Source organism: Patagioenas fasciata, chromosome 8, assembly GCF_037038585.1.
Source record: "Patagioenas fasciata isolate bPatFas1 chromosome 8, bPatFas1.hap1, whole genome shotgun sequence".
NCBI classification, from domain to species: Eukaryota; Metazoa; Chordata; class Aves; order Columbiformes; family Columbidae; genus Patagioenas; species Patagioenas fasciata.
In genome coordinates this window covers 32,672,508-32,683,972 of record NC_092527.1, presented here as the reverse complement: position 1 = coordinate 32,683,972, position 11,465 = coordinate 32,672,508, and the positions used below count along the sequence as shown (strand labels likewise).

The window sequence follows — 11,465 nt, the reverse complement described above, 5'->3', positions numbered from 1 at the left end:
CCTAGGTATCTCAAAAAAATCCTTCAAGCCACTTTAAGTAGTCAGCTATCATCTCATGACATGTTCAACTAATGGAAGGTGGAAACACTCAAGCACTACCATAATTTGAAGTATAGTGGTGACAATCTGCTCTTTGACAAAGTCCTCATCAGACACAATAGAAAGATGTGCATTGTCTTCAGCTAGTTTCAGTAAGGACCCTTCAAAAGGCAGTGAAGTGTTTATCTTGAAGGCAACCATGGCCAAGGACAGAATAGAAAAGCCAAATAATTTCCTAACTAATTAGAGTTTAACAGTGACTCAGGGAAGGGTATTTATGGACCCATTATACATCCCCATGGCACTATAAACTTAACTGTGATAAACATTTGATTAATACATGAAATTATTGGAAGAGATTGGATTATTAGCATGGGGACCAAGCTAAGACCACATCTTTCAGCTTCTAAGTTTGTGAGGCTATTACATCCTACTTTTCTCTGAGTTAGCTTTCATGTTAAGTACTTAGGGTGGATTTGGTAGAGGGAGTGCATCTTTTTCATGCTCCGCTGAGCTGGAAGCAAAGAAATTACAAACTAAGTTAGACACAAAGGGTTACTTTCTTTAAAACTGTGGATGCTATGAGGCAGCCTTTCATATGTGCAGTCTTCTCTGCTTCCTATGAATTTAAATATGTTTTTTAAAAATAATGTGAGTTTGGGGGTGAGTAGATCTAAATAATCTTGCCCTGATGAAATTATTCACACAACATTAGTCCATTTCTGAGTGTTACATTAACAAGCACTGTGCAAAGATACAGAATATCTATATGTGACATATTGACCTGAATGCCAAATACCTGAGCCTTCTACATAACAAGCTGACAAGTACTATTGTAGTAATTATGTCAAATAAACCAAAGCTGACTTTGAAGGTCTGCTTACAAAATGAGAGCCAAGAACATGACAATTTATGAAGTCTGCGGTTGTGCTGAAGCTTATTCTGTATTAAACCCTGGTATCATTTACCTTTGGTATGGCTTGTAGTATATTTCCAATGCCAAGAAATTCTGCTTCTTTCACGATGCAGGGGTCAGCTCAGGCTGTAGAACTGTGGAGGCGAGCAAGAGGGAAGCCCTGCCCTTGGTTGTGGTCTTCATGCTGCTTGGTTTCTAACCCAGATTTCAGGAATACACCATGGTCTCCCCATTTACCCACACTTATCACTTTTAGGTCTCAAAGTCTACATAGTGAAGAGATCCACAAAGTTTTTTCATATTTGCTGCCTCCTGGACTAACCCAGGCTGTAGGACTCAGAGAGGGCATTTTCTGCCTCAGGAGAGGAAATAACTGCCGTCTCCTTGAGTTCCTTCATGAACAGGCTGCCTGGGAAGCCAGCATAGCCCTCATACCAGCTCCATGAGACAAAGCCTGGGAGGATGAAGAGTTGATATAGCTCTTGACCAGAATGGCTATATGTCTTTTGATTAGTTGTACCCACCAGATAACACTGTGCTCCAGGTGAAGCAGCTTTTTTCTGTCCCATCACTGTTCCAGGCTGACTTACCAGGCAATGAATAAATCTGACTCACACCTACTGGGCTGCTCTCCCACGGGACCGATGGATGAAGTCAAAGCTTCACTGAGAAGCGTGTTGGTGGGACTGGAGTAATTCACACAAAAAAACTGGGTGTGCCAGAGACAGTCCATGTACTTCATCATCCTACACACAGTTGTATTTTCATTTCCCATCAATTATTTAATCAAGTAACTCCAGGGAAGCATATACATGCTATCCAGAAAATTCATTAGATGACTGTAGCTTTACAAACAAAGTCTGTCAGCTAAAAATTATCACTTTAATCCCTTTTTTATTATTATTTTGTTTTCCAGATTGCAATACTGAAGTCTCTGCTGTTGCCTTTCTGTTTTATCTGTCCAGAGTGAGTCTGATTCATTGCAGACAGCCTTTCACTCTCATCTCGCTCATGTTAAGCAGACACCAATAAGTAGCAAAGGAAATTCTTACTCTGGACAAATGCAAACCAGATCTGACTGACTGCCTTCCACAAAGTTCCCCATGCAGATTTCTTCTGCATTACCAGCTTGATAGCAGGGGATCACCTGCCTCTCAGTGCACTGGGAATGTGTCAGTAGCTGCATGGACAGCACCTCAGTATTCTGAAATAAAAGGGTGAAATTGTCCAGGATTTTTGTTTCTTCCAAGGTGAGGATCTGTGAGGTCAAATTCCTTATCAAAATAGACCTGCTATGCTTTTTCATGGACTTTTCCTCCATCAACATTCTCTTACTGGTCTTCTGCTGCTGCTCCTCCCTCTGCTGAGCATCTCCTGTGTTGTCTGAGAGCCACCTGGCGAAGTGATCCATTGATGCCCAACGCTCTGTTAAAGTCAATATTCTCAAGCTGATCCATATGTCATGATAAATTGAGGTGGTTGATTTATTCAAAGGGAAATCTTCAAGGAATCCTTTTAAGCTTCCTTGGGGCTAATGTAAAAATATAAGAACATTAATGAGTTTTAAGTTTTAAAGTGGATTAATGAAACCACATTAGCAAATTGTATGTACATTTTTGTTCAGAGACCACATACTTTTCACACGGTGAACTTAAAATATTGTGGGATAAGTGAAATTGAATTCAGATAAAAGTAATTCTGAATTTTACTGAATTTTTATTTGCAGTTCTTTGTTTCTACTATAGATCAGGTTCCCTTTGAGCTATTTTGCTGCTGTCCAAGAGAAACTAAGGCTGCATTATTTTCTGCATTTCCTGCACACAGGAGAATGTGATACATGGAAATGTAATTTAAAATCAGGCAGGAGGAATTTTTGACTGATACTTCACCCCTTCCCTTTTGTATATATATTGCTTCAGTTCTAAGTCTGTATACTGCCCTTGCAGATTTTCTTTACACACTTAATTGACAGAGATCAGATTCCAATAGAAGAAAATATTAGCAGTATGCCATTTTTCACTAGTCTCCATGAAGTGCTTTGAGAAAGCAAGGTGCTATAGAGATGAGACTATTTTCCCTAGTAATTCAGCAAGACTTGATTATCTGCAACTTTCTCCTCTGTTTCCAAGACACTCCTTTTCCTAAATCTCTTAACATCTGTAAAAAAGAGCTTCACAAAGCTCTCGTGACAGGAGATGCCATACGAGGGGCTCAATTGTGTACAATTAGTTTATATCTCAGATTATTTTTCTTTTTTCTTTCTTTTTTTTTTTTTTTTTTAAACACTGGCCTTGCCTCCCCTTATCCCAATGTTAAGAGTGGTCAATATTAACAGCCCTGATGGCCAATGAACCCAGATTGATCTGAGATGGCAACCTCATTCACACACAGACACAACCTGCTTCTACTCTTACAGCAAAACCACTGTCACCAGCCCATCTTCCCACAAACATACACAAATCTCTCAACTCCTTCAAAATGCAAGCAGAAATGACATTTCCTAATGAGGTGAACTCTAAGACTTGTTTTTGACAAGGTAAAAAATGCCCATGAGTCATCACCTGTTGCACATTGTCTCTCCCACATCCCACTAAACCATTCCTTCAAGCCATTTGAGAAGTCTGTCCCAGCAAAAATAGGATCACAGAGCTGGCAGAGTGCCATGAAATTGATTTTCCAATGAAAATTATGGCTCCATGACAACTTAGCTGAAGGTCTGCTGCACTGTTTGCACAGCACTGTGCACAGCAGAACTGTGGCTTACTTTAACAATAGATACTAATGTGATCAAAAGGACAGGTAGCAAGACTCAAAATGTTACTTGGTTTCTATACATTTTCAAGTCTGGTAACACACCTATTACTACAGGAAACCCATTTTCTTTCTATCAGTTCCACACATCATATATATGATTATAGTATCAGTAATATATTGCTATGAAGCATAAAGCGGGTTCTTTGACATATTACACGCTCCCCAGAAAATAGGAAAGAAACTTGCCTAGCACCTCTTTGCTCCAGCCTTGTTCGATATTTACTGCACTCTCTAATTTCTTCATTACCTTCCTGTGCTACATCCCAACTGAAACTAAATTGCAGCTCCTTAAAGACAAAAAGCGGAACCTCTGGCTTTGTTGCTGTACTAACTCTACTTAATACCATTACTTTCCTCTTCAAGGCACCTCCAAGATCCTTCTTCACATTGCCATGCCAACAGTCCCTATCAATCAAAGTCCTGTCTGTACTGAGTGGCCAATACTGGATGCCTCAGAAAAGGTTACAAAACTTCCATAATTGTGTGATAATTCCCCTTAAGGGAGGTTTGTTCCTAGTGACAGGATGCTAGTGGTCAGCTTAAGCATTTACATGCAGAGCTAATGGAATTAAAGACTATCTACAGTGTTTAAGAGGCAGCAGGCAATAAGATGAAGAAGGAATCAATGAGGTGCTTAAAAAGCATCTTGGACCGCAGACACGTTTTCTTTTTTTTAAGCATTCATTCTGTTCCTTTCAATAATTCATGCCAAGGTGATCAGAGTCCTCTGAATTTGCACAGACAGATGGGAGGAGAGTTGTAGCATGTATAATCTGAACATCATAATTCAAATATATATATTTTCAGTACTTATGTTCCCATAAATGACGATACTTTTCCCTTCCCGAAGGCATAGTCTTCTTCTGAAGAGTGACTTTTCACATTGCCAGCACAGGCTTACCCAGATCCTCTGCTTGGGAAAGTGCTCTGCTAAACTAGGACCAACCACCCAGTGGTCTGGACAACACCGGTGTGCTCAGGTAAAACAGAAGACAGCCAGACAGCCTTGTCTTTTGATGGTTCCTTCTTAAACCAACAATATTTGATGAGATGGAGCCATGGTCAATAGGATGATCTTTTTTAGCACAGGGTGGAGGCTTGTCAGCAAGCCCTCAAAATAGCCTAGGTTATCCTGGAGTTCTCTCCAGCTGCGCTATTAAAAGTACAAATAAAAGCTGCCATATCCTTTCACCTAGGCTGTTCGCTATGATACAGCACAGAACATAAGCACAGTGAACTGGGTTAGACAAACAGTCCATCTAACACAGTAGCCTGTCTCTAACAACAGCCGTGATTTTTCCTCAGCACACTTTCACAGTCTCTCGTAGTTTGTGTCCTGATTGCACACAAACTTTCAGCCCTAACAACACCCTACAGCAGGGAGTGCAACAGCAAAATGTCCCTAAACTTCATCACCTTTGCTTAAGGTGATGATATGTAACGAAGCTAAGACTTCAAAGGGAAATTTGAAAGGCTCAAATTACACGGAAACTATAAAACAAGTAAAATGCACTTAGGTATCTTAATGAGGCCACCAATGGCCAATTTGGTGCACTTTAGACCCATACTAATAGCCAAGCTCCACTGGCAGTTGAATAAAACACACTTACCTGGTGTGATATAACGGCAAGGAAGGACTAACCAGGGATGAATCCTGTTCTTATAGGTTGCTCCAGTAACGTGTAACTACTTGGTAAACATAACAATTTTTGATGCTTCTTCAGTTTCTTCTGGGTTTATCTGTTGCACAAAATGTTAAACATATTGATCAGGTGGTGCCTTTTGTGATATGTTTATTTTATTAGTATGTGTCCTTGAACTAACACCACTTTTCATACACACCTGCCAGATAAGTGACTGAAAGAACTTGGCATCTGGGAATGAGAACTCGGGAGAGAGAGGGAGTGAGGACAGTAGAGAAACGGGTGCATTTCAGTACAGATAAGGAAGGAGCTGTGATTATCATACTCATGCAAAACGCAGGGACAGAAGTGACTCACCTTGCAGAGGATGTATTTGCACACATTTTACTCTTCAAAACTGATTTTGAAGTACGAAGCTGGAGTCAGGTCCCATTTCAAAAACCTGTCTGGCTTTTTTTCCTAATAATGGTGCCATATGCTTTAGCCTCTGAGGCTGTCCCTGTTAGGTGAGACATTTTGGGATAAAAAGGCATACTAAGCTATCTCTCTAGCCCAATACAGGTTGGGGGAGCATAAACCTGAGGAATTTCTGTCTGTGAACTGTCTCTGGTGGTACTAACCCCAGGCTGGTTCCTTCAGGCTGGTGAGTTGGTCCCAGTGTGCCCTAATGGTTGTAACCATAGTATGGCCATTTTCTAACGCCTCCTGGTTTGCAGGCACCCAAAGGGTGTGCAGTCTGCACACACTGCCTTGTGTGGGTTCATTGCTTCCAGAGGAACAGCAATCCTGGGACTGATCTGGGCTCAAGCATGTGCTTTGGGCAAGCTTAGAGACAAAAAGTGCTCTTACACAGTGAAAGATTAATTAAACTCTCAGCTGCTAAACTGAAAAGTTACAAAAAATGAAATAGCAGCATATTGAAAAGCATGTGCTTGGTACTGACCTCTCTGTCGTGTGGTCCCACTTTGGGGTCTCTGAGGCATCTCTCAGCTGTCAAGCTGCAAGGGGAACTCAGCATCCCCCAGGAGCTGGCTGGCCTCCAGGCTCAACCCCGCAGCCAAGGACCAGGTGGCTCCAGCCCCACTCCAAGGACCTGTGGGGCTCCTTCCAAGTCAGCACCTTCTTCATCCTCTTGCTCAAGACAGAACGCTTGTCTTTCATTCCTGAGTTCTGCGTTCAGGAATGCAGCTTCAGCAACCCCATGCAGCAATGGCAACTGCAGCTCTCCCAGTCCTCTTTTCCCTAAGTGTGTATTGCAAATGGAAGCATAGCAAGGGAAACCTTGTGTAATCCTCAGAGACATCTCTGAACTTATATAGCTGCTTTGTTCCAGAACCAGCAAATGCCTTTTATTTTAAATAGCTTTTTTGTCAGAGACATATTTTAGAGGTCACTACAAAGTTTTGTAGTTGTAAATCATTTTCTCTGCGTGTGCACAGACAGAATTAGGACCCAGAGTGATTTTCTCCATCCTATCCCCCCTTCCCAGTCACCCAAAGCTGGCAACCTCACCCACATTCGCTCACACCTTGCCAGTCTTAGGGCTTGGTTTCACAACTCTCCAGCAGAAATTAAAACTGACCTTGAGCAGAGCAGTTCAGTGCGGAGCTCACGGCTTCTGATTTTGTGGCAGCTCACTTCTGTTAGAAGATTGACAATGAGACCACTATCTCATTTCCCGTCTCTATCACAAAAAGTCTCAGTAGGAAAACATTCCCTAACAAGTGCTATGGAACGTGCTCTCAGCTCATCTAAATGCAGCTGAAGTTTGATGTTTATAATAAACCTAGCAAAATTAGCACACATCCGTCAGGTCTATGATCCTGCAGCATCCACAGGTCCCCAGCTTTTCTCTGGCTTTTCTCTCTTTTCTGTCATGCTCCCTCTCCACTAGATTTTCTTTTCCTTCCACTTTCTTAAGCCTTAAAGGACCTCCTGTTTTTTGTAGTTCTGTCTACTTTCTTTCTCTTTACAAGAGATTTGCTCTCCTCCTCTCAATTCTCTTGGCCACTCCCCATCTTCCTTATGTGAGCCAAGAAATTCCTGACAGCTGCATTTCCCATCATGTGTTTTGCCATCATCATCATTTTGTTTGCGCACGTGCATGCATGTGTGTGAGAGAGAGAAATTCAGCCAGCCTAGCGACATGGCTTGGATCCTACACTAATTGGAGGTGGAGTGAAACACTCCATCTCCCCTTGCAGCAACTGCTCTCCAGAGGACCTACAGCCACAGTGCGGTGCAGAAATCAGCCCCAGAGCACCTGGGAAAGCCCAGAGCTCTGTGCCTTGACACATACATGTACCACTGGATTTGTTAAAGCCGTACAGCTGCACTTCTCCCTGCACGGTTCTGCTGCTGATCTGTGCTAGCTTTTAACCTTTATAGCAGACAGCTGTACTCCATGAAGAGATTGGGTAGGGTTTAATCAATAAATGTTAAAAAAATTGTCCATTTTTTTCCCTTATTCACTCTCGATACTCACACATCTGTTTCCTCTACATGCACTGGCTGGTTTTTCAGCCTGTCTCCCTCTTTCCCTGAGACCTGCACCAGCAGCTGTACAGCTGGTGCTGGTGCTGTGCCAGGGCCAGATGCTCCCTCACATCGACCAGAAATTGTAGCTGACAGTGATCTTGGACAAGCACAAATCACTGCTGATTTAAGTCACTGATTTTTAATAAGAGCAAATACTGAATCCTACAAACTGTCTCCATAATCCATTATGTCTGAAACATCCCCCTCTCTCTTTATGACTCAGCATCTGGTAGCCAGCTGAATCCAAAATTCTACAGCATCACATTAAACCCTTCTCCAGAATGATTTCTTCATGTGCTTCCTAGAACTGTACAAAACCACAAGAGCAATTGAGTAAAAAATGCAATAATTCACAGTATCATAGCAACAATGGTAAAATATGTGCTTCCTGCTTATCCATTTTGATTAAGAAAATTATTCACAAGGCATCAGATATTTGGAAAGAAATCCATCTTGTTGTTTGTTAATCAGAAGGACGATATACTCTAGACTACTGAGAGAAGTAGCTTTCAAGACTGAAAGGCACTGCCAGTTGTTTCCTACAAGAAGCTGATAAGATCCCACACACATTTGTTTTCCTGACATTTGATGCTGCCTATCAGTTAACATTCCCATCCAGAAAACGCTTAAGCATACACTTAATTTTAAGTACATGAGCAGTGGCATTAAATTCAAGTTGAGTTCTTGTGGCCTTGGAGTTGAGTCCATTTTTAATACTTCTAATACTTTTAATTGCTTTGTTGGAGCACAGCTCAGGGGAGTAAAAACGTGCTTACAAGCGTAACAGCAATTCAGTGCCTTTCCTCTCCCCAGCACCTCCTTGTTCTGCACCCCACTCAGTCCACCCCTGGGATCACCAACATTCCCTCCTCCCTGGGACTCCTGCCATCCACTTTGCAGTACTTTCCAAGATCCTACCTTTCCATGTTGCAGTCTCCTTGTAGCACAGTGTCCTTTGCCTTGCTCCCAGCACTGCCTCCTCACTGCTACACACAACGGATATGTGTAAAATCCAAGTGAAAGTGCCCACTTTAGTTTTTCATGCTCTATTCACACCTTTACATCAACACTGCATGCTCATTTCACCCAACAGCAAACTTACTGAGCACAAACAAGAAGTGAGTAAAATACAAGAGGATTCAGTCAATTGCTACTTAGAGGCATAGTGAACAATAGACTTACTGATCACAAGGCTGGTGTAGCTTGCCTGGACACTCCTGGAACCCAAATCAGATGAGTTGCTGATAACCCTCAAAAAAGCATGGTAGCCACCAAGCCTCAGAAATTTGGCTGGAAAGTTTTATATTGAGTCCTTTTTTTTCTCGCCCTCAAACACTACACTGATATTTTGCCTTTATCACAGACACATGCATGTGACATCCCCAAGCATTATAATATCTCGCTTGAGGAATGGCTGCATTTCAGCTGTCTTTGCACAGCTTATCAATTTTGGTGTTCCCCTGAGGCTCCAGGTAAAGTTGTTCCATAGTGATGTGATCTTGTAAATAATCTATTATGAATTATTCTTTGCCTGCACAAAGGGAAACAAATGTCTCACACATTGCAGATGTTGCTAGCTATGCGGAAAAATCAACAGCTAGCTGTTGATTTTAGCAGAACAATCAGCACGGAATATCAAAAGCTGGATATGTCTCTGTTCTACCATGTTAGCTGGATAAGCTTGAGGCAGATGCATTTTTTTTAGGTATGTCCTTTGCAAAACAAGACAGTTGAGGATGGGATGCAGTCCTAGAGGCATGGTGAGCAAACCAGATCTTTCTTGTTCATCAGTTCTTATTCCAGCTTCTCGGAGATCCGCTGAAACACAGTATCACCAGAAAGACACGTGTTTTATAAATAAGCAATGGCAGACAAAAAGCAATTGAATTAGGTCCCCAAAGCTTTACTAAGATAGATGAGCCTTGAAAGTGCAGCTAGGATATTAAACATAGTGAGAGTATAATTCTTAATTTCTAGGCATCTGTGAGAATAGTTACCATCCTTTTGGGAGTATTGTAGGGACTGTAGCTGGTAGATCTTTAAATGAGACAATATTTCCTTTTGATACTGCATCACTAAGATAACTGATTCCTATACCCAGCCAAATGTTTCCTATAACTCTTTCCTCCCCTTTCTTAATGTGTGCAATTGTGAAAGAGCAGCACTGCAGGGATTTAGTGGTTGTATCTCTTTATGAGTCTGAACAGTGGCATGCACAACACTGTGATTTTATTGATTTTAATTTCTTATATTTGGGATTTATCTGCTCAACTTTTACTTAACAGCTGAGAATACTCGTATTGCTGATATAGAAGGTTGGCTACCCAAGGGCAAATTTCAGATCCTCATTTCTTCATCTGTGCATGTATTTGTTTGCTCCTAAATTGATACCAACTGCCAGGCTTTGATCAAGAGTGGCTGAAGGGTGCGCTCTCTGAGAGAACATTCCTCTCCCTCAGCTGCCGTAGCCAGAGCAGGCTGAGAGTAGCAGGGCCTGTAAGTGGATTTGCATGAGTATCAGAGAGAAAGATCAGGCATTCCCTTTAAAGATCCTTTGTTATTAAAATCCAGATTCTGATCCCCAGTTGGTTTGAAAACCCTAAATCAAGACACACAGTAGGGTCTTCTACAGGGTAAAGGGCTGAAAGATGGGTTATTATCTGTGAGTGGCAGGATCTTCTCTTTTCCCAGGAAGACAACTGGAATGGCTCTGAAAGCAAAGGAAGAGAAAACTCATGAGAAAACCCCCTTTTGGGGCTATTACATAAGTACCACCATTCCACTTTGCAATAGTGAGGATAAACTTAGTTGTTGGTCTAAACTAGACTCAGCAGTTCTTGGGCAAATGCAGTATTGGATAGAGAGTTCAGCCAGGTTGATTTCATTCCTGGGTCATTTAAGGACTAAGCTAATAAAGTGCTTTATGGCTGAGAATTCACGTGGCAAAATAGGGTATATGAAGTGCTATGAAACAATAGATGGAGAGTATCTGTCGTACTCGGAAGAGGCATTTTCTCCAATGATGCACCACCAAACTTTGGTCCCAGGAAGAGAAATCTCTGTCAATGATTTGTTGTTCACCTCGCTCACTTAACTGCTCTTCTTCCCATGGCACTGTTTTTATCTTCTTCAACTTCCTTAACATCTATGGGCAAGTATTTGTACCCTGTTGTGTCTCTACATTCCAGCACACAGAGCCCCAGCCACAGGCTGGACATGGCTGTGACCTTCAGTATTGCTGAACTCTAATCAGGACTTTCTCACTTGACTGTCTTGGTTCAGTAACACAGAGACTGATGTAAGCTTTTCTTTAAAGATGAGTGTTCTCCTGACATCCTCCCTTGCCTCCTTTCATCCTTCCACCCTCTCCCTTATTTTCCCTTCTTTCTTCCAGCACTGCCAAGCCTGGCAGGTTGTTACAGCTTTCTCCATCTTCTATTTTGAGATAGGATCAACACCAGCCAGCTGCAGGCCTATGTCCAAAGCCATTTCCAGTTCCCCCCACACGCAAAGGG

General features: G+C 42.0%; 1 long non-coding RNA gene across 1 annotated transcript; it reads right to left on the bottom strand.

Annotated features, from left to right (window-relative positions):
* Positions 1-1,986: 1,986 nt before the first annotated feature.
* Positions 1,987-7,312, bottom strand: LOC139828505 (uncharacterized). The gene is made up of 3 exons (XR_011740183.1): positions 6,995-7,312; positions 5,380-5,509; positions 1,987-2,486 (listed from the first exon to the last, which is right to left on the bottom strand). It is a non-coding gene; the product is annotated as an uncharacterized lncRNA (long non-coding RNA).
* Positions 7,313-11,465: the final 4,153 nt, after the last annotated feature.